General features: G+C 37.0%; 1 protein-coding gene across 8 annotated transcripts in view; it reads left to right on the top strand.

Annotated features, from left to right (window-relative positions):
- Positions 1–22,775, top strand: part of COBLL1 (cordon-bleu WH2 repeat protein like 1) — a 77,879-nt gene that overhangs the window by 7,031 nt on the left and 48,073 nt on the right. Inside the window, exon 1 of one of the 8 annotated variants that reach the window (XM_059852968.1) lies at positions 3,196–3,216. The exons of 6 other annotated variants lie outside the window; for them this stretch is intronic. The gene's annotated coding sequence lies outside the window, so the exon portion shown is untranslated. Of the gene's footprint in view, positions 1–3,195; positions 3,217–14,951; positions 15,083–22,775 lie in introns of those variants that run through there. One more of the 8 variants, XM_059852967.1, reaches the window with a different exon arrangement.

The following is a 22,775-nucleotide window of genomic DNA, read 5'->3' as shown; positions in this document are numbered from 1 at the left end:
TTTGTTTGTGTATTTTGTCAGTCTGAGTCCCCCTCCTCCCCACCGTTTGATGTGCCGGGATCTTTGCTGAGTTAAGTGAGTTAAATAAGAAGGTACAAGGAAATGGGACCATCAGTAGAGTAGTGTTACTTTTGCCCAGAAACTTTTTATATGTAGGTGTCAAAGTCATTTGAAGGGTATTAGGGAGGAATATGGTGTGCCAAGTTTGGTTTGTGATTTGTTTTGTCTTTCACTAGTTTGCCATTTGTTTAAGTATCATTGTATTGCTCTTGACTTTTGTAAAACCAAGCTGTCCTTCTGTACTGTCAGACTTGACTGACAGAATAACTGGGCACGATATTGCAGGTATAGGATAATCTACTGAGCTGGCTATTGTTTAACTATTCTTGTTACAGTAATGTTGAAAGCTCTTTTTATGTGGGAGGAATAATGCTATGTCTCTGATCTAAAAAAAAAGAGGAGCCAAAATATCTGTTAGTAACAAAGTTGAAAAAATGTTTACAACTTGTCTGCTAGGTGTAACTCTTTGAGGCAAAGATGAAGTACTTCTTTCTTTACTAGTAGCTGCAGACTTCAACATTCGGTCCTTCTCATTAAAAAATAATGTTATGTAGAATTCAAAATGTAACCATGCTGGCTTTGAGAGCTTGGAAATTATTTGCATGGATGGATGAGTTTTTTACTTCTGTAGTTAGTAAGACAAACAAGGTATGTGTTAGTTGATGACAATAGTGTAGTAGGTGGAATTTCTGATAATTTTAAGGCAATTGTGTAAAATCAGAAATTCAACCCATGCCAGCAATTCAGGCTTTGATTTTAAAAATTTTAAATTAAAAAAAAAATTAAAATTCGGGATATTTAATGCCTCCTAAGTAAGGTATCATTATATGTTGAAAGTTGTTCCCAGGTTCCCAACTTTCATTTCTGAAGAGTTATTGCTTTTTCCATTTGCCCTCTGAAGTCTCCAGACCTAAGCTTTTCTGTATCCTCTGCTGGTCTCTAATTCATGGTCTCTTACTTCCCCTTGCCTGCAATTTTGATTCTCTCCTTCCAACCACATTACAAATCAGCCTCACTAATTCCATCCTTGGCACCCTTCTTGAGCTGTATTTACCTCATTCACTTTTTAAAGTACTCACTGCTTGGAGGAGGTTCTTTTTTACTTAAACTTAAATAAGTTTTAAAGTCTACAGCTACTACTAAAGAAAGATGTACTTTGTTTTTGCCTGAAGGGGTAAGAACCCAGCAAGTTGAGAGGATCTTTTAGCATTCTGGCTTTTTACATTCTTTTAAATCTTCACATTTAGAAAAAAGCCTGGCCTTGCAGCTTGGTCTTTCCTATGATTTTTTTTTTTTTGGTGGGGTCTTTTTTTTTTTTGTTTGTGTTTTTTTTATTTATTTGTTTTTTGTGTTTTTTTTTGTTTTTGTTTCCCCTCTATCTCATTCTGCCTGTATCTAATTTCTCTTCCCCATCTTTGCTCTGAAACTATAAATTCTTCTTTTTATAAATAGTCCTTTGTGTTTAAAAATTATGTTTTCCTAGCTCAATGCATTCTTATTCCCTTATACTTATATAGGCATTGAGGATATTTTTCACTACACTGTTGAAGGGGAGAAGGGTTTCCCAGGCCCTTTTATGTGGCATTTTAAAGTGGGGTTATTGACTGTCTTTGCAGTTGCTGATCTCATCTGCTCACTTATCTGTGGCTTAGTAATGCCTTGGACATTGCAGGACTTGAAGCTGAGGTCTCAAGGCTGGCAGTGATAGCTACAGACATGAAAACAGGATTTTTTTTTTCTTTATTCAAGCAAGTCAGAGTTTACCTATGACTTTGTTGGGCTAGTAGCAAAGTTTTATTCATGTACTACATGCTGTCCTTTCTCAGAATTAGATTTATATATATATATATATATATATATATATATATATATATAATTTGACATCTCCATGATAGATTATCAGAAATTTGTTGTGGAAATGCACTGGTGGAAATTGGTCAGATGTCATTACTCCTTCAGCTTCTTCACGATTCTCTCTTGTTTCCTGATGGTTGATTGGGGCTTTTTTTTGGAGTAGGGAGATGGATCTGGTTTTCTGCCAAGTGATATGTGCGGGGATCAGAGGATTTTGAAATCTAGATAATTTTTGTGATTTGTTTTGATGGCTCTTTTGCAGGGCAGGGCACAAAATTCCCCCTATCCTGTCCTAGGTATTGTTGAGATATTCTCAATACACCAGGCAATGCTTGCTCACTTTTGTAGAAAAGCAAGGTGAAAATGTAGAAGATGAGGAAAACCAAAGCATTTTATAAGCACTTCTTCAGAGCTGGTTGCCAATAGTGAGGGCTGTAAGAGAGTCTGAAGAGGCTTATTTTGGAAAAGTAATAAGGATCTGACATCACTGTCTGAACTGTTGGAATCTCTGTCTGATTTCTAAGCATCTTTCTTTGACTGGTCTTATATTTCTGCTGCCCAAACATTCTTACAAACTTTCCAGTCTTCCTCCCAAAATACACTGCTGTAATGCATCTTTGTCCATAAATCTTGAGTTAATAAAGGAGGAGAGAAATGCAATGAATTGTAAATGTTGGATGAAGCCTTAAAAGTATACAATGATTTATTTTCGAAAAAAAATAGGGATGTGGTACTATGATAGTTTTAGAAATATTCAAACAAATAAATTGGTTCTCATTGGGTGTTTTTTGGGTTTTTTTTCTGATGGTGTTCTATAAGATACTGCTTATGGGTTCCTGTTGTTAGGTTTTCTGCCTGCTTTTACTTGCCCCGAAATTTTCCTGGATTTTGTAGTTATAATATGTAGAGCCTAGCAGCTAACAGATTTACAGGATTTTTTTTTTATTTTTAAGACTGCTTGCCAGTACTTAATCCAGAATAAGATTTTATGTTAGAATTGAGACTGTTTGGAAACAATGACACATAAGATAAGTGCTGAGATTCCATCCTATACCATCCTACTCCTATAGATGGAGTCTTTGAAATGGCTTGGTAGCCTGACTGAGTGCTCTTGTGGAAGGATCTCTGTAGTGTTGGTCAGCACTCTGCCCCTCTTGCACAAGAGGCAGCTGTCCTGCATTCTGTCTCCACTAGAGAAGAACAGCTTGACATTTCCTGAATGAAATCTGTGTGTTCTCTGACAGGCTGATGCTGCCTCTTCCTGCTCATGGTGGACATGGACAGTAGGAAATGACGTGTCCAGTGAGTTGTTTATTTTGTAAAAATGTTTGTCAGGGCCACTTGGAAGAGCTTTAACAACTTAATGTAGAAACACTCTTGCAGAATTCTACCCTAGTTCATTGAGAAGAGTGCAATTAATTTGCTGGCAACATACTCTCAGTAGGGAAAAATGGTTAAGTAATCAAGGAGTCCTTCTGGACTCTTGGAAAACAAAAGCTCCAAGTTTAGAAGTACTTTATAATGTTTTAACTTTCATTTAAAAATAATTTTAAAAGCTTAATGATATCTGGAAACTTATTGGCCTTTCCCACATCCTGTCACATCATATTTCACATCTCAGTCATACACTGACTGTTTCCTTGAGTCAGTTTGTGGTATCATGTGAATAAATGCTCAACACGGTCGAAAGATCTCCCATCTGTCTGTAAAAGACCATGTGATCCTTTATCAATGACAAAAGGGCATGGCTAAACACGGCATAGCATTGGTTGGAATTGTAAACACTCATTTGACTGAACTTAAAAAGCTTTTGGCTTCTCATGATAGAATGAGATCCATCAGAAAACGTGAGTCACATTCTCAAGCTGACGTAGCTGTACCACTACTGTGTACCATTGATTAACAAGTATTTTTAGCTGTAGCTGTACCACTACTGTGTACCACTGATTAACAAGTATTTTTACTTAAATATTTAAGTGATAGCAAGGAAGAAGTGGCTTGGTCACTTGATCTATGAGAGAGGCTGATTCAAAGATCTGATGCTGGATGTGGAGATTATTTCTTCCTCCTCCCCCTGTTTTTTTGTTTCTTTGTTTGGATTTTGAATAATTGACAGAAGTTGCATACCTCTCTCCCTCCCTTGTGGACTCTCCAGGTAGAAGGAAGTTTCTGTGTCTTGTTCTCAGCTGAGTTTGTTTGCTGCTGCTGTTGAGCTGGTAGATTCAGTTTGTTGCAACTTCATGTTCTCTTCTTCAGTCACTAGAAGCCTGTGATAAGTTGCTGGTAATCAAATCATGGAAGTCTGGGATAGTTCTTTTTTCTGTTTTTAATGTTAGATAAGGCTTTTGTTTCTTTGTTTGTATTCACCTTAGGATATTGTAGTTTGTGACGTTTTTGAAGTGTCAGCTTTGAATTTCTGCATCCAAAGAGCCTTTCTGCTTTAAGCTAACAGCATTATGCTAGTGACTTTATATCTTATTCTGTGTAATAAGAATTTCTAAAATTCTGATCATTGTCATTTTATGTGTGTCAAAAGAACAGTGGGATGGCCATTAGTCACAATTTCAATCTCTTCTCTGATATGAAGCCAGAGTTATTTTCATGAATTTCCTCTTTTGGGAGGCATTCAAAACTCAACCCATACTTACTGGGAGAGAGAAAATGTGGTACTTGGGGGAGGTCCCCAGGCTTTAGGTTACTGACACTTAGTTTTACTCAGCAGGGTGAGGGTGAACTTCGGAAAAGTTCACAGATTTGCAGCTGAGTGCAAATTAGTGCTCCCTTATGTATGTCTTGTTCTGCTTCTATGATCTGCATAGAGAGTTGCTCATGAACTTTTTCCAAATTGACTGTTCTGGTTTTCCACTTGTTAAATTCAGTTTTATGACAATGAGTGAAGCACTGATATGCTGCAGTTGGTTAATTGTGGGCAAATAATGACAAATTTTGGAGATTTTAGCAAATGAACTATCTGCATCTCATCCTTGACTTATCTACTACCACTAAGGACAGGAGTAGACACTCTGCTCAAGGTGATATTCTGACCTGCATTCTTGTCGCTTTGTCTTCTGCTGCACAGTGCTGGCAGTAATTTTGCCTGTTCTTTGCCCCTAACACAGGCTGTTTTCTGGCCAGACAAATCCAAGGTTCTCTATTGCTCTTGAATCAGGGCCATCAACTTCCAAATAAGAGGTTTGCCCTATACTGGTACTAGTAATTGCCTCTTTGTTTTCACTGCAATTGTCCTGATATGCAGCTTACCACTTCACTTGCTTGAGCATAAATGGGTAAAAAATGTGGATGTCTTATAGCTAGAAGAAGTGTCTTCATTTTATAAGTTTTTAGTGATTTAATGTATTCAATAAGCAGCAATTTCTTCTAAACTTTTGAACAAATAAAGTGGTAGAGTTAAATACTCTTGGTCTTTCTATTTCTGGAGTGTGACAATATGTGAATGGCATGTTCATCAGTTACTGCATGGTTACAGAGTATGAGCATGTAAATAATTCAAAATGCTATTGGCTGGTTACTTTCATGGGTAAGAATGTGGAAAATACTGCATTTCTGTCAGGATTCTGACTGTTGTGATAACACAGGATACAGAATTATTAAATAATCCATGCTATGTCTGATCAAATGTTTTAGACATATATTCTATTAGGCATTTTACAGAGATTTGCTGTTATATTCAGGGAAAATTTCTAAATCCAGGATGAATTTACGGAGTTGGTTTCAGATATCAGGAATTTATGTGTTTTACAGGCTTTAGGAGATCTGGCAGCTTAGATATTTTTGTCCTTTCCTTTGAAATCCACGAAGTAAGAAAACCCTTTTTGTCTGAAATTTCTTGGGTGGATTTTTTACATGACTTTTTGGGTGGGAGAAGTGTGTTACTGTATTTAGTTAACATTTATAAACTTAAGTCACATTGTGTCGAAGTTAGCAGTAAAGCTCTATTTGCTCTGTAGGTCAGGTTGGTACTATGTAAGAATTTTCATAAGGAAAAAGCCAGGAAGATAAAATACTGCTAAGCTGAAGGGTGCTGTTTCTTATAATGACAAAGCACTCAGTTATGGGGACTCTGATAAATAAAGCCTGTAGACAAAGTGCCCAGCTGTACTTTAAGATGAAAACAGGATGTTGGTTGTATTGCTGCAGGACTGCTGTATAAATCAAAGGATATGCTGTTATTGCTGTTTAAGGAAGCTGTACTCCCTTAGAGTGGTTCTGTATATAAAAGAATGGTAATTGCTGTGCTTATCAAGGACTGGCAGTTCTCCTTTTCCAATTGTGACCTGGTGAATCCACCTCAAGCTCATGACTTAATGCCTTGCTAGTTATTTTAATCTCCTATTCAACAGGACAAACAGAATGGGGTTATTTTTACCTCTTTATGATTGCTTAGAGCAAGTAGAAAACCCCTTTGCTCTATTTAAGTCAAAGGTGATTTTACTGAGGAGAATGTGAAATATTTCCCCCGTGCCTGTTAAACCCTGTTGGTTCAAGCTGTGTCCAGTTAGTCATGGCATCTGGAAATGGCCAGGTGGCTTTTTCCCTGTGCCAATGTCCTTGCTGGGTTGTTTGGTTTTTTTTTTTTTTTTTTTTTTTTTTTTTTTGCATTCACTTGTAGCGTCTTTAAAGTTTTGTTTGATAGCCTAAGCCATTTTTGCTTTGTTCTCATATTCTCTTTTAGAGGACTTCTTTGCTCTGTTTGTATGGTTCTACTGTTTCTTAATGCCAGCTAGAATGGTGTTGCCTTTGTTTTTAAATTCAATAGTTTTTATGCTTCTAAGCACTACATGCAGTTATACTTTCCCTCCTCAGGAAGAAGGTATCCCAAAATACTTTTCTGCTTTTGATTTCTACCAGTTTATTTTTTGTCTTCAGGGAAATCATAGAATTATTTGGCTTGGAGGCAACCTTTGAAGACCATCTATTCCAGCCTGTGGTAGATCTGTAGTGCCCTGTAGAATGGCCTAGATTGTTATTTAGGAAATATAAGTAAGTTTTTCTTAGGCAGAAACAGTTTACACTAATTAGTAGGGTGTTGTCATCCTCTTAGCATTTGTACTCCAGTGCAGAGTTAGCCTCCCTGCAGTGAGAATCCTGAGCATGAATCAGATGGGAAACCATGGATGGAAGCAGAGGAACAGAGGAAGAAAGAAAGAAAGGGAAAAGGCAGTACTCTAAGGGAAAGCAGATATTCACTCCTTAAAGAATATTGACACAGCATAAACTTAATATTGTTTTAATATCAATTGTGTTTTTTACTGGAACATAAATTCATCTTTCAAATGCATATTTTTCATGAAGTTTAATGTTCATAATGACTATTCCATTATGTACCATCACTTAGCTACATTTCACTGAAGTTCTGTGAGGGAAGGATATTGCAGGAACTCTGTAGGCAGCTGTGTTTAGGCTCTTGATACCTATTGGTATCTCTTTTTCATAATTCCTGATTCTTTATGGTACTCACTTTTCAGTATTTTTAAAATTTAAAATGTTGATAAAATAACTTGATATTTAAAACTAGGATTTGACTATATTCTAATAACAAGTCATGGTGTGTTCTTGAAGAAGCAAGGCCTCTCTAATCTACTTCTTTCTGCTTTTTCACAGGGGAAGCAGAAGTCTCAACATCTTGACTATGTCTCATTTCTTTACTAAGCAGTTGTAGAAATAAATCAGGTGTGAAGTCTTTTTTTGAAACACAAGGAGTTTCTGAAATACTGATCAAGTTATATTGGGTGTACTTGGGAGGATACAATATTACATGCAGAGATAAAAAACTTCTGTGAAGGGGAACTTTTTCTGGGGCCAGAAGCTAATTTTTGAAAACATATTTGTCAGTTATCAGATGTCCTAGTGTCTGTAGCACCAGTTCATTAAACAAGGATAATGTTTTAGGGTTGAACAGTGATTTTGGAAAATGCGCATGATATCTAAGGAGCCATGCTCTCTGATTATTAAAGATAAACTTTAAATTGTACCTGGCCATATAAATATGTGGTTCTTTAACAAGCCAGAAGCATGGTTATCAAGAGCCATGCTGTGGAATTACCCTGGTGTGACCTTGTAACTGATGGATTTGAAAAGCATTAAGCATTATTTGAACTGGTTCAATACTCTGAAGGCCTCTTAATTGTACTGCTAGTATTCTTTTTAAAACTTGTAATGAAGGGGGATGTATTCTGGACTGCTTGTCTCAGTTACACACTCACACAGGCAGCTCTCACACTGCACTTGTGTTGTACCTTAAAATAATTGTGATTTGTTTGCTTGTTTGATTTATTTTAATTTTGAGCAAGTGCTATGACTTTTCATCCACAAAGCAAATAGCTGTTGCTTTTGATTAGTTACTTAAACCTTGGCAAGTACGTAAATTCCTCAGCAGGGCACTGGTTTTGAAGAGCTGCTTATGTTCCAGGGGAAAACTTTTGAACAGATTGTTTCAGAACATGTGATTTTTATTTTTTTAAATTTTTTTCCTGCTTCTGTACTACATTATCGGCACTGATTTACTCCTTTCCTCCAGGAAACACATTTGCATTAAAGATCCGGTCTTCTGTTTATTTAGTTCCTGCTGCTTATTGCTTCCATGGGGTCCTCTTTGACCTTACAATTAACAGAAAAATAACTGATATCCATGAATTAAATCAAGAAGAAATTAAGTACAAGGAGCTGATTAATTCTGATGGATTCTTTCACTGATCAAACTTCTCTTTTGACATGCTAAGATACTCAGTAGTAAAAATAAAGAAAAAGATTAAAAAAAAAACATAAGGAGAATGTTTTTCATAGAACCTCTGATGCTTCACTTAAGGCTTTAAACTGCAGGAGTCAGGGATATCACTGGTTCCTATTGTTAAATGTTGGCTTTGTCATCAGAAAATGTCAGTATTTTCTGGAAGGTACTCTAACATGGCCTGAATCAATTGTTATTGATCTGAGCTGTTTTCACTAACTGACTTGTAAGTAGAATAGTTGCATTGCACCATAACATTTCATAGTCCCAGCTGATACACCCTGAGTTCTCTTTTAATTTGGTCAGCAGATGTAAGGACTCCTGCTGCAGTTAGTGCAATACTGAAGTAATAGTGAGTATGAGAGATCACTCAGTTTGCTTTTAAGCTTAATGGTAAGCAGCAAATTCAGTGAAATAACAGTGAGGGTTCTCCTTTGTTGGTTTATTTAAATTGTATTATGTTATTATAATTTTGTTGGAAATAAGCAAGATTCATGAGAGATTAAGCTGTCATCAAAGAATTGAAAGGCTTGACCCCAATGTTGTCTGCTTAATGTCACTTTAAATGTCTAGGCTTCCTAATTTAGTCTGATTTGAACATAACAGTGTCATGTTAGGAGACACAGGATGCCAAGAAAGGAAGCAGATGATTTACATCCCTTGAGCTTCCCTAAGTAGGAGTTTCAGATTTGAATTTGGCAATAAAATGATGAGATTTTAAATGATGAAAGGTGGGGTACCAAGGCCTGCAACTGAATGCCTTGGCAACTAAGCTGGTATGTACTTTTACCAAAATGGAAGGGAGGATTACATTTAGTCTTTTTATAATTAAAAAAAAAATTAAAATAATATTAACAGGAGTGGACAACATGAAAAGGCAGTTTCATCCCTCCAGTGGAGAAGATAAGAACCTGGCAGTTTTAAGTTTATGACTGGACTTCATGATTTTAAGGGTCTTCTCCGGCCTAAATTATTCTATTCTTCTCTTGTTTCCTTCACCCAGTTACTTAGCTTCATCACTTAACATCAATGGTGATAAAGTTATGTAGTCATGTAATTGTAGAAAGATAGAGAGAAATGACAGCTTGGCCTAGCTGTAGAATTTTTCTTGCAATTTTTTCAGAAGTTTTTGTCATTGCTACTGTTCTTTGCTTTTGACAGTCACCTGATATCCTTATTAGCCACCTTTGACACCAGAATACTTTTAAAGGCTGTTGGGTCATATTTGCAGTCTGAAAAAATGTTTCGCACAGTCTGCAATGTTACCATGGCAGATGTATCCCCCTTTCAACCCTGTTTCACATCGAAAAATATGCAGAAAATGGAATTGTGGGAATATAGATGATGGTGAGCTTGAGAAACCATGTGACCTTAGGCACAGGAATAGTGCATTGGTGTCAAGTGTTTGAAGAACATCCATTTTTTAGCCAGGTTAGGGTTTTTTTTGTTTAGCAAAGAGATTCAGCTGGGCTGCTGGTCAGTATTTAGAAGATGTGGTCTGGTGATTTGCATCCTGATTAGCAGTGGGACCCAGTGAGGTTGTGTAGCCAATGGCTGGTCCTTAGATCGAGAACATGATGAGAGGCTGGTGGACCAGCCTGAGAATCGCCCAGTTTCCTCTGTCTTTACCTACTCTAACTCCTGATCTGACAGGTGAATTCTGCTATCTCTTAGCAGCAGGTCATGCCTTGTTTGAGGCTCTTTACATAAATTAAGTGACAAAGCAGTATCCTATCTTCTGCTCCCTATCAAAATGTCTGATTCAATGCTAGACCAGCTTTGTCCAAAAAAAGTCATTTGTGGCTGTCCCTGAACTTTAAACACAGAACCACTTATGTATTATGGTAGTGGCAGTAACATGATGGCATCAATTTTCCATCCACCATCACTCTTCAGTCCTACTGAAATTGTTAAAGAAGTGGTCAGGACTTTGGGGTGGAAACTGGGACAGGGACAGGATTGTCAAAGTGTGATGGGGCTTCTGCATCGTAAGGTTTGGACTCCTCCTGGGAGGATTATGATGATAAAGGTCAGCTGTCTTAAGTTCTTAATTTGGCAGAGTTGTAAGATGGTTTCACTGAGCATTACAAAACTGGCTTTGCATGTGTGGTTAGCTTATGCTGTAAAGCATGCCATACAGATAGATATTTTTATCTCTTCTGGATTTTTTTTTAATCATGTAGTACTTGGTTGTTCATTCAAAAGAAAATATTTGTGTTCTAAAAACAAATGACACACACACAGCTGTGTAGCCAAGTGATCCAGAGAAAATGAGTTCCCATGATCTATGTGCAAGTGATGGGGACCAGAACTTGTTCTTTGTCCAGTGGTTCAGTTGTGCCTGGCCTCAAGGGAGCATGGAGCCACGCTCCTCATCCTGTTAACTTTCCATGGGAATGTAAGAATGTGCCTCACAGTGCTGGCTAGGAATAGTTGTGTGCAGGGTTTTGTTTGGCTTTTTAAAATTTCTTCTATCTAAATTCTTATGGGTTGTGTAGAAATTTGGACTCAATATTGATTTAGGAAGAGTGTTATATTGTGTTATACTGCAGTTTTTAAGAACTGGACATAAATGTTTTGCATTGCAATGACAAGAGCTATACAGCCATTTATTTTCTGTCCTTTATGTTCTTGATAAAATACTTCTGTTTAAGGATAGTTGAAAAATGAAGGGAAGTATTTAGTCATCTGCATAAATAAATAACTTTGAAGTTCTGAGATATCCAAGATGTGAAAACATACATTATATTTGGTTGGTTTTTTTTTTTTGTTCCACATTGGGTGAGACAGGACTAGGGTTGGTAGAATCCTTTCTTTCATATTTGATTTTATGAGTCAAAATTTGGCAATCTGTTTTTCCTCCCTTGGTGGGATTGTATGTGTGTGTGACCAAAATTCTGTACTGGCACATCAGAGACCAAGTGCTGTTCCAGTTACTAATGTCCAACTAGGAAAGCTTAATGCATTGGCTAGTTTCTGCTGTCCAGAAACATTATTCCAAAGCTGTGAAAAATAGGTACAAGTTAACTATGAGCACTAATGTGCCTTAAATAAGGAAATTAAAAAGCAGAAGAAAACATAATTAAAACAAAAGATGGTTACTTCCATATGTCTTCTAAGACACAGCTTCCTCAAAGTTCATACTTTTAAGGATATGGCCTTGATGAACAATGAGCCCATTTCCCAAATTTGTCCACTTTCATTTAGCTATTAATAATGGCATAAGTGTCAATAGAGGGGCACAGAGTAATCTATTGGAAGCATGTTAGATTTCATCCAGTGTGTCTGTTTTTTGCTTAAATAGTTACTTTATTTAGAATTGATGAAGTTTGCTTCCATTAGTTGTATTCAGCACATGACCTTGCAGTGCTATATGTAAACAGTGTCATAGTTGATGTTGAACTGATGAACTGGGAAGTTATTGTTTGAAGTGTTGGAAGTGCAGTTACTCTGTGTAGACACCAACAATTCAATAGAAGTCCTTGCTCTCCCATTCCAAGTCCAAGCAGAAGAAATAATAACAGACAAATCTTGATAGTAGCAAGAATTTTCCTTTGAGTTTTGTGGTTGGTTGGTGGTTTGTTTTGGTTTTTGGTGGGTTTTTTTTTGGGGTTTTTTTTTTTTGTGTTTCTTTTTGGTGTGGGTGGTTTTTCTCTTTTTTTTTTTTTTTGAGAAGGTGCCTTGATTACTTTTGTATTAAATACATGATTTTTAAGCAGTATTGACACCAGGCACTGATGTTTTGGTACCAAAATTAATTTATTTTTTCCAGGTCACTAACTTTTTAATTTGGTCTTTGTCAGGCAGAAACCCTTTATTAGCATGCAGAGTGCTACACAAAGTAGGCAAATATGTGCTCAAATCAAATTTATATAGCTTTGGCAATCTGTGCTTATCTCATGTTAAAGTCACAGCTATATCGGCATATTTCTTTGCCTATATATTAATGTTATGCTATCTAATAGCAAAATAATCTCAATATACAAATAGTTTTAAAAATACAGGGGGCAATCTCCTAGCAGTAGGAATGTCTTGGCAGTTGGAATAATTGCCAGTCCACTCTTGAACTTCTGTCTGAAGTGAAAAAATTAAAACTTTCTCTTTTTTTAGAATTCTTGTCATCTGGAATAAGAAAAATCATAGCAGGTGAATTGGTGTTCAAGTTTATGTTATGATGCAACTGAACAAAAATACAGCTTTGTTTCTTTTCGTTTGTTACTGATTGTACTTTCCAACTGAAAACTTAAATTGATCTAGGACTTCAGCAACTCAAATGGTTGTGCATAGTCATATAGTGTCTGTTGTTCAGAATCTACTGAAATATCAAATTTATACCTTGAAGGGACTTTTTGTTTTAGAAAGTAGAAAGTAACTTGTGATCCTGGATGACCTCCAACTCTCCTTTGAAAATTGGTTAGTTCACCAAATGAACAGGAATAGCACTTTTTGCAAATGTTTCTGCTTTAACTCAATGGCAGAGATTTGAAATTTGGGAGAGAAGAAGCCAAGAAAGCAGATTAAATAGACTTCTAAATTTAGCTGTGAAATACTACTGTACTAAGTCATCTAGTTTGGATAAAATGAAGTATGATTTTTTTATGTATGAGAAGGAAAGTGTTTTAAAGGCATATGATAGTATTGAATGCTGTGTTAAGAGTTTTTCATATACTTTTTTAAAGTTAATACTGTCCTTCTTTTCAGAGAGAGATCTGTTTGAGATTGTGCCGTCTTAACCTTCATAAAAAGTCATGGTATGAAAAAAATTCTTTGGCTTTTGTATGAAACTGCACATGCTTTGAAAAGATTTTTTTTTTTCTTGAATTGTTTCAGAATGAACTGACAAACCCAAAATAGGTATCAATTCCTAGCCTGTCTTTACAATTCCATTCTTGTGTTAATACTCTTAAATACTATTTTATTAATTTATAAAATACCCTGACATTTCTGAAGTAGGTGCCTCTTTTATGATGTGATTTGTATTCTAGGGATATTTGTTCGTGGAAAATACAACGTTTGAAGAAAAAGTACAGAACCACTCCTGTTTTATACAGACGGGATTAGATATGCTCTGATTTGTCTGGAAAAGAATTAACAGCCAAGTAGGTTCAAAATACAGCCTACATGCAGTGCCACCCTGTGGCTTTCTTCTTCATGGCCTCTATTAAAGCAACCGGTTTCTGTTGCCTCATCCCCAGCGGGAAAGTTACTTGTGAACTTATAAAAAGTCTGCAGCTCCTGGCTGCAGACCTGGTCTAACCAGGATAGTACAGCACTTTTTTTTTTTTTTTTTTGCCTATCTTTAGCATTATTTGTCCTTGCTAAAACCTGCTTAGATTAAGAACCAGAAAGAGAATTTCTGAGCAATACCAGTTCATTCACCTCCTGGATCAAATCACTAAGCAATGTCTGGTTTGGTCATTGGAAAGGAAAAGACCACACTGGAGGTGGAAAGTAAATGTGTCACTTGTCAGCAGTAACTTGAAGGACTATGATAATTGGTCTTGTTCAGTTCCAGCAATGTTACATATGCAAATATTTTATTTCCAGGTAGTCAGTTTTCTAGGCAGGTGGTTTAACTTTAAAATTAGATTGTCTAGGTAGACACAACACTGTTTATGGAAGTAGTTGATTTTATTTTGTATTCAAGATGTCTGCATTTTTGTTGACTAAACTGAAGGATGTCAGAGAGACTGTTTTTTTTTTTACAGAGTTGCTCAAATCTTGGTGGGATAAGTACTTGAATGTTTAAGACTGGTTTTCAAATACAGGAAGTAATATAATGTGGAAGATATTTCGCAGCAAGCACATACATAGGAAGTATCTTTTCAGCACTGCACCTGCTTGGCATATCTTGGAGAGGAAAAGCTTACCTTCCTCACAGCCAGCTTAGGTCTAGTAACATCTCTGAATGAAAGGCAGGGTTTTACCTGTCTGTGTTTTCTTACTATTATTCTGGCAGGGAACAGCAGAACAGCCCTTCTGCCCAGGTGGGAGCAGTAAGATCCCTGCTCAGTTGGGCCTCAGCAGCATTCCCAGGTCTTATGGCCACTGCCCACCACCTCTCCCCCATACCGCAAAGTCTGGCCTGCCACTCCCTAGCATTTGGATACGTATTTGAGTCAGTGCCCTTAGTGTTGTAAGAGTTTTTATTGTAGTACTTTGACCACGCTTTCAGTATTTTCTTGCAGCAGAAGTGTTTGTTTTAACAAAAGACACTTCCCACGCGTGCTCTGCTGCCCAGGTTTCCTGCCTGCCCCAGAGCCGCTCACTCCGTGCGGAGGCAGGGCGAGTGACTAAGGGACAAATCAAGTCTGGGCTAGCAAAGCCTCAGCAGGCATTACTGAGGCACCTCTGGGCTTCAGCGTCCTCACTGAGGGCTTCGTATTTTCCAGCAACAGAAATGAAAAATGTGAGAGCATGGTAAGTATACTTACTGTATATACTTACTGTGTCTAGGCTTTTCTGATAAGCGGGTGCTTACATTTACATTTGTCTCCTAATTACAAAAGTTATACTTGGTCTTTTTTGGGAAGTGGATGCTTCTTTTTCCAAATTACCACATTTTGAGTGTAAGTTGTAAATAGAGCTGTATGAACGTGGTATCTGAGTTCTTGCAGAATCTTAAAACCAGCAGTGGAAATGTGTGATGCTACAGTCCATACTTGTACTGTTTGTTGGAAAGTTTTGTAGTAAAAGCTGGAAAGTCTTACATAGTGAGAGATAAAAATGCAGTTTTCTTCTTTCAGAGTTGTCAGCATGATTCCATTCTTTGTCAAGCAGGTTTGTGCTTTTTTTATTTATTATTTTTATTATAAATGCAGTGTGTATCTAAGCAAGATGACGAACAAAACGCTTACAAAGAAACAGTTTAAAACTGAATTTTTGTCAAACAGTTTTGAGTGCTGTAATACTTGCAGTTAAATACACATTTTGGTAAGTCTAGATTTCCACACGGGAACAACCAAAGGTAGAAGTGGATTGTGAGTAACACGGACAGAGAAGTTTCTGATTACTTGTCTTTATTTAGGAAACTTTTTTGGTCTTTTTACTGCACATCAGGCTTCTGAGGTACTGGTAGTGTGTAAACTTAAGTGTCTGTGATTGGAGTTAGTTATAGCAGAAATCCTTCAGGCTGCTCTAAATTGCAATGAAAGGAACAAGTTAATTGTACTTTAGATTTTGGGTTTTGTTTTTAAAATGACTCAGGTATAAGTCATGGACAATTCTGATTATTCCTTAAAACAGAAGACAGACTATGGAAATGTACACGTAAATGTACGTTCTTTTGTATCACACGTCCTCACTTGAGTCCTTCCTGTATTAGAATTTTGCCTGGCACAATGTTTCCTTCAATACCACAGATCACAAAAGAACTGTAATTGCATCTTAAGAAAATGTATTTCAGAACTTGTATAAATGTATCAAATTCTCATTAGTCTTCAGCATTTTAAATAAAAGTCTGTTAGTGTTGCTGGTGGCTTTTTGCTAGGAAAGAAAATTGCTGCTTGCTGTTGAGAAAGTGAAATTCATGACTGTACTGCAAGCCCTGCCATATCCTTTTGAAAGGTACTTTTGTTTTTGTCTTTCTTTAAGATAAAATTTAGAAAATAGTCTCAAGAGCTCACATCTGAAACTTTCTGTCTCTAGGAACCTTTATGAAAAGATACATTTTGGATTGTACACACAGCCAACAAGGGGAAAGGAAAACAGCAAAAAACCCAAAGAAAAAAATTTTATACAATCTGTTCCTTGAGTTCTGGGATATGCTGTCTCTAACTTGGACTGTTTGGTGTTTTATAGGAAAAAATATTGCCAGAAATAGTAACTTACTGTAACTGTTTGCCTTTCTGTTGGAGGCTTGCAATGTTTGCAGGGCTACAGTAAAACACTGAGTCATAGAAACTTGGTATATTGTATTCCTAAGTTTAAAAGTAGATAATGCAGATAAAGCAGACCAAATGTTCTGTGACTGTAACCATAATAATGTAATGCTTTTCTAGCAGCTCATCAAGACAAAACTCCTAGAAACATTGGTGAACTTGCTAAGGTATTAGAGGCCTATTACTGCTACTGAGTGAATATATTCCTTTCTCTCTATTTCTCTCTTCTTTTTCTTTTTTTTAACATTTGGTAGAATTTCAGTGTTTGTAGTCCACACAAAGAGAAGTGTTTGAATATTTGTATCAGCTCCTCTTTTAATCTTTTCTGGGTAGGTAGAAAATCAAGGGCATGGTCCAGTTATGTGAAGAGCTTTTTAAGAATTTGGAATTTATTAGTATGCAAAATTTTGTTAAGCATTTCTATGCTGTTATACAGAGCATACTGCTCAGGCAGAATGGCACTGTGTGATGAGCTGAACATCCCATGCAATGAGGGAAGGTTATGGAGCAGATTATCTGGAGTGATACCATGTGGTATGTAGAGGACAATCAGGGGATCTGTCCCAGCCAGCATGGTTTTGGTAAAGATAGGTTCTGCTTGACCAGCTACTTGTACTCCTATGACAAGGTCTAGTGGATGTTGCTTGCCTGGGCCTTAGTAAAACTTCTGATACTATTTCCCATGGCATTCCCTTGGAGAGTCTGTGGCTTCTCATGGCTGGGATGCGTATACTCTGTGCTGGGTCAAAACCACATGTAATAGTGACTGAATGCACTTGCAGTTCTGAATATTAATCTAGAGTTAGGGTTTGAAGCAGAGAAAACCTAATGAGCCTTTTAAAATATTTTTTGGTACAAAGAACATTTTAATCATACTGACCTGTTACATTTGACCTTCTTTTGAGATATTTTAAACTGTTTTGTAATGGTATCATATAATCTCTGCTTTATCTAGAATAAAGTCTGTATTTTGGAAGGCATATTTCCTTATCTTATATTTTTTTGGCTTTCTTGATTTGAGCTTTCTTATACAGAATGATAGAGAGAATCCCCAAACATAATTAGCTGCCCCTTCCAGAAGCTGGTGTGATACACTCCTGGTTCTGTGATACAGATTCCAAAGATAGATGCTTATCTGAATTAAGAAGGTTATGTGTGTGTGTGTTAAGTAAGAAAGAACACTGTATTGTTCTTCCTCATTCCTGTCTTGTGGGTAGCAGGGAACCTGAGGCATGTTCCTTCCCACGTGCCACCTTGATAGCCATGGACTTTTGCTCCCCAGACAGCTTCTTACCCTCTGGAATGAAGACCCTCTTTTAAGTGAGTTTAGTTTCTGTAAAACAAAACCCTTATCTGAGTTGTTTGATGTCATTATTAAAAATGGGAGGACTTTCTATACAGATTTTAGTACTTATCCTTGTAGTACAATTAACTGTATAATTTTTCCATTGTCTTGTGTTTACTCCACTTTGAAGAAGTACCTGAAACTTGCATGTTAAAGTTTATAATTGTAGTATAATAATCTATTCTTTTCTTTTTTTCTTTTTGTCATCTGATAAGCACAGAAACTCAAAATATTAAGAGAACTGTTGCACCAGATGCACTGTTCTGAGGAATGAAGTGAGAGAGTGCTGGGTGAAGCAAACACAAGGTGTCCTTGCTTCACAAACTGCCATTTAGGATTGAAACAGTGCAGTTATTTTTAACATTTTCTTTTGGAAGGAGATGAGCGAGTGTTACTGAACTTGACCAGTGTTACAGGTTTATAAAAACCACATTATACCGTGTGTAAATATTCAGAACAAGAAACTTGTTGAACTTCTTACTAAAGCTACATCTAATTTTTTCACTGCCATAGAAAGATCTGTCACAGTACAGACTGTTCTGTCAGGGAATGGATATGATTATGGAAACTGGATCTGAAATTTTCTGAATTAAAATACAGGATTTTTCCAGAAGAAAATCATTGCAGGAGCTTTATTTTTTCTGTTATGTATTTTATTGGCTTTCTAGGCCTCTGAGAGTGATGTAAGTAAGCACTGTAACTCTGTTTTTGGAGCTGTAATTCTCAGATCTCTAAATACACTGTGGATTTTTTCAGTTGGTTTCTGGGTGTACTTGACTGTTGAAGCCAGTAGTGACATTTAATGTTCCAGAAAGTCTTTGCAGTGCATGACTCCTGCTGGTTAAGGAAGATAATAGTGCTTCAATTCTCCTTAATGTCAAAATAGGTTTTGAAGAAATGTGAGGGCTGAAAAATATTAATAACGGCAATAACAATAATAATAATGTGTTTCTTAGAGAATCCAAATTCTCTTTCCCTGCCGTTCTTTGTCATAAGTCAGTTTGCTGGGCTTAAAAGATATTTTTAGCATTACAACTTTTAAATATTTGGGTGCTGTCTCTTTTTAACTATGTAACTTCAGTTACAAGTCAGGTTTTCCACATTATGTTGCTTTCATGGTGGTTTGGCAGTGGCTATCTTCTTTTGAAGCTCTAGCACTTCAAAGAGCTGTATGGTTATTTCCATTTTACTTGGTAACAAGGGTGTGACAATGTCTCCATTTAGTTTTTTGGTGATGGCAGTTAAAAAGGAAAAAAATCAGCAACACCACTCGATAATATTTGGGACCTAGCTGTGGCAAGGCAGCGTGTTCCCAGTTGTGCAGCTCCGTGTGTGGGTGTGGGCTGCCCGGAGGTGCGGCTGCTCCGCCCGGCCAAGGCACGGCCGGGCCAGGGCAAGGCTTTGGCTGCAGCCTCTGCCTGTCAGCGTGAGGAGCGCCGTAATGAGGGCACAGTGGCACCAGTTTGTAACTAGTGTGCGGTTGCTGAAATCCACAGGGGTTTCAGGGCTGATTTCCACGTCGTTCACTACTATTTTAACCATACTGATGAATAGCACAACTTACAGCTGGCAGCAGCTTAACTTGTGGAAGGAACCTGAGCGCAAGATTTGTGGTGGTTCTGTTTTATTTTTCCTCTTTCTAGACCAGAGATTTAGGGATAGCTCAGTATGCTGTTCACCATATGTCATATTTCAAGCTTTGATAGATGATCATAAACTGGGATTTAAAAAAAGTAATTATTTAAGCATTAATCAATGATCTTCTGATAACATTGTAGCAATAGATCCATAGTTGTTGATCCTACCTTTTCTGTAGAGGGTGTTGGGTGTAATGTGTATTGGCAGAATTCTATAAGTTCGTATCTTCAAAATAAAAACAAGTTGAAACTTCCCAGAGGCAGCTGAATTAAGTCTGTTCATGGCTTTCCTGCCCATAAAATAATACAGTTGTTTCACAAAACAAGGTAGCTTTACTGTGATCTTAAATCTGTCTTGAGAGCTTTCCCAGAAATGTGAATATAGTAATTATATGATTAGAAAATAAGGAAACTTTTTGGGTTGTGCACTTCCTCAGGCTATTAACCTAACCACTAATTAACCAACAGGAAATTCCAGACCTGAAAGTTTCATTATTGCTATACTGAACTGTGAAAATATAAGTGTGTTAATGAGGATTTCATTATAGCCATCTGTAACTTGTTTTTAAATTGTGTTAAGGCAGGAAAAACATAATATACCATCTGTTACCTAGCTATATCAAATTGATATGAAAAATATTGGGAAATAAAAAAATAAAAAAATCCCCCAGTTTACAACCCTGGTTGTCTCTTATTTCTTATCTTTTATTCAACCATTAATCCTATGTCAGTACTACCTAGCAACGTGTAGTAACATGTCTTTTACTCCTTAAATGATGTATTTGGTTCACTTAGACATTTCTGTAACGTGTGTACCTGGGGGGAGGAGATGCTGACTTCCCAAAATTATAATTTCTGCACGATTAATGACCTCTTTATTTTAGTGTCATGTTCTCTCAAGTATGTCTGAATCACCAAAACTCAGAAGTTGAGAATTGTCTTGCAATTTGCAGTTCTTTTTGATTTTAAGTGAACAAAACTTCTGGATAACATCTATTAGTATGCTCTTATTCTCTGACCTAGTGAGCATGAATTGAAGCATTTTGCTTATCAGATGCTGGGGGTTTTGCAACTTTTACCTTAACCCTTGTGTTCCTCTCTAGAGCTTAATTGTCACAAGCTACCCCAAGTCCCTTGATTTCTGATTCTCTTTGACCTTAACAGTGAGGGAAGTTGTCATGTCTTACCTTGCACTTATGAAGAAATATTATGGATTCTTGATTGTCAGATGTTTTTCTGTGTAATGCAAGTGGAGCCGTAGGTGAGAAGAAGGTGGTGGTCCCATGGAAAAAGTTACAGAACTTGTTCTTGGAAGGGTGGGACAGAGAGCTGGCACAGAAGAGAATACTGAAACAATTTTGGAGTAGTGAAGCAGATCCTTTGCACCTGTGACGAAATAATGACTCAGTAAGGTCAAAAAATGTGCTAGTGTTTGCATATTACCTTTTGTGTTAGTTGGATCTATAATGTTAAAATGAGGATAAAAAGTTGTAATAGAGGTAGAGAAGTGAAAAGGTCAGGCATGAATTTATCAAAGTCATACTGTCAACAGGCAGCTCAAAATACAGGTGTGTCCTTTGGTCCACAGGTGTTTTCTGAGTAGGCACTCTCTTTTTTTGTTCTGGGTTTGCACAGCAGCTAGGACAGCTTTGTTGCGGGCTCTTACCTTATTTGGGACAAACTAAATTTGGTGGCTGAATTTAACCATAAAAATCTGTTTCTCTGCAGACTCATGCAACAAGCACTGTTAGAATAAAATGAGGAACTCTTTGATGTAGCAATGTATCTACAATGTAAATGTCTTAAGGCTGTGGAAAGAGAAAACAGTCTAAGGGCTGTGCTGACCAAATGTATGGGGAGAGGCCTGCTGGTACAGTCGTGCTTGTCCTTCAAAAGGCTTCTCCTGGTCTCTACCCCAAAGCTTTTTAGGAAAATAAGCAAGCATGGCATAAGACAGTAAACTTTGCATGGTTGTATAATTTGCCCCAATAAGAACAGTGAGATGGGAGGTGTTCTGCTGTGAAGGTGAGGCCATGCCACCTTGGAGTTTCATAGAGATTTGTGCTGGAACTCCTAGTTCAATATGTTAATAATCTAGGAAACCAGCTGAATAGTAAGGTGACACTTTGATGACAGTAAAAAGCTATTACTCATTGCAATAGCAGGAGATACGACTCTGAAGACTTGCAAAAAGGTTTTTCAGAAGTAAATAAATAATAAAATGAGATTAAATTCACTTTAGATAGGCTTACTACAAATCAGTTTGCCATGCGCATTAGCAAAGGAACAGAGAACAAAAGGGAAACCAGGATTTTGCCAGTGTATAAATCTCTGATGACAGTAAAGTGCATGGTTCTGGTCTCTGCCATATCCACAGGGATGCAGTAAACAGAACCTTCAGAGAGAATCAAGAGAGATGGTCTCAGCTCTCATGTTCCTTAAGCCATATCTCACCTTTGACCATGTCAATGTGTTCTTGCATTTACCTTTTGTCCATGTGCCAATTTGTCATGTTCTAACTGTTCCCAGTAAGTGAAAGGAGAACATGCAGCAGAATTTTCTAATGATGATACATGAAATCCTTAAACCAAATGTTAACTAATGGTAAAATAATTAAGTCCCACTTATTGTTGAGTGATGATACAATCTAAAATCAACTTTCCTTGCTGATGTATGACTTGCATAAGAAAAAGAAATTCTTGATTTGTTTCCAAGTCTTTTGGAAGCCTCTTGTCTATGTTCTCTTCTCCAATTCTTTTTGATTTAACAAAACTCTTTGCCTTTCCCTGGAGACTTGACTGTGTTGGTCCATCACAGATGAGATGTCAGCTCAGTAGGTACAAAGCAACTGAAGAAAGAGAGTATTTAATAAAGCAAGAATTTAATCTGGAAGAATGCCATTCTTACCCTGGTAGTCTGTGTTTCCTGCTATTCTTGCTGCTTTCAGACTTCAGTTTCTCATGGATATTATTTTAAAAAAATAATCATTACTGTTTCAGGATTAGATGAAATATCAGATAGTTTTAAAAAACGGTCTTTTGTTTATAGCAATAGAGACAATAGGTTCAAAGAGGTCCAGCTTCACAGACACATCCCTATTGGGCATTTTTAAAACCAGATAATTCTGGGAAGCTTTTGCATACACACATTATTGATACACATCCATTGAGTTCTAACAGTGCATTGGGCTTCTGGAGTTGTAGTTTGGGGTTTTTTTTCCTCCCTATCGCAAAGATACTAAATGTTCTGGG

The sequence above is a fragment of the Haemorhous mexicanus genome, chromosome 8, assembly GCF_027477595.1.
Source record: "Haemorhous mexicanus isolate bHaeMex1 chromosome 8, bHaeMex1.pri, whole genome shotgun sequence".
NCBI lineage: Eukaryota > Metazoa > Chordata > Aves > Passeriformes > Fringillidae > Haemorhous > Haemorhous mexicanus.
Note: the sequence above shows the minus strand (reverse complement) of the source record. Positions and strands in the feature narration are given on the sequence as shown.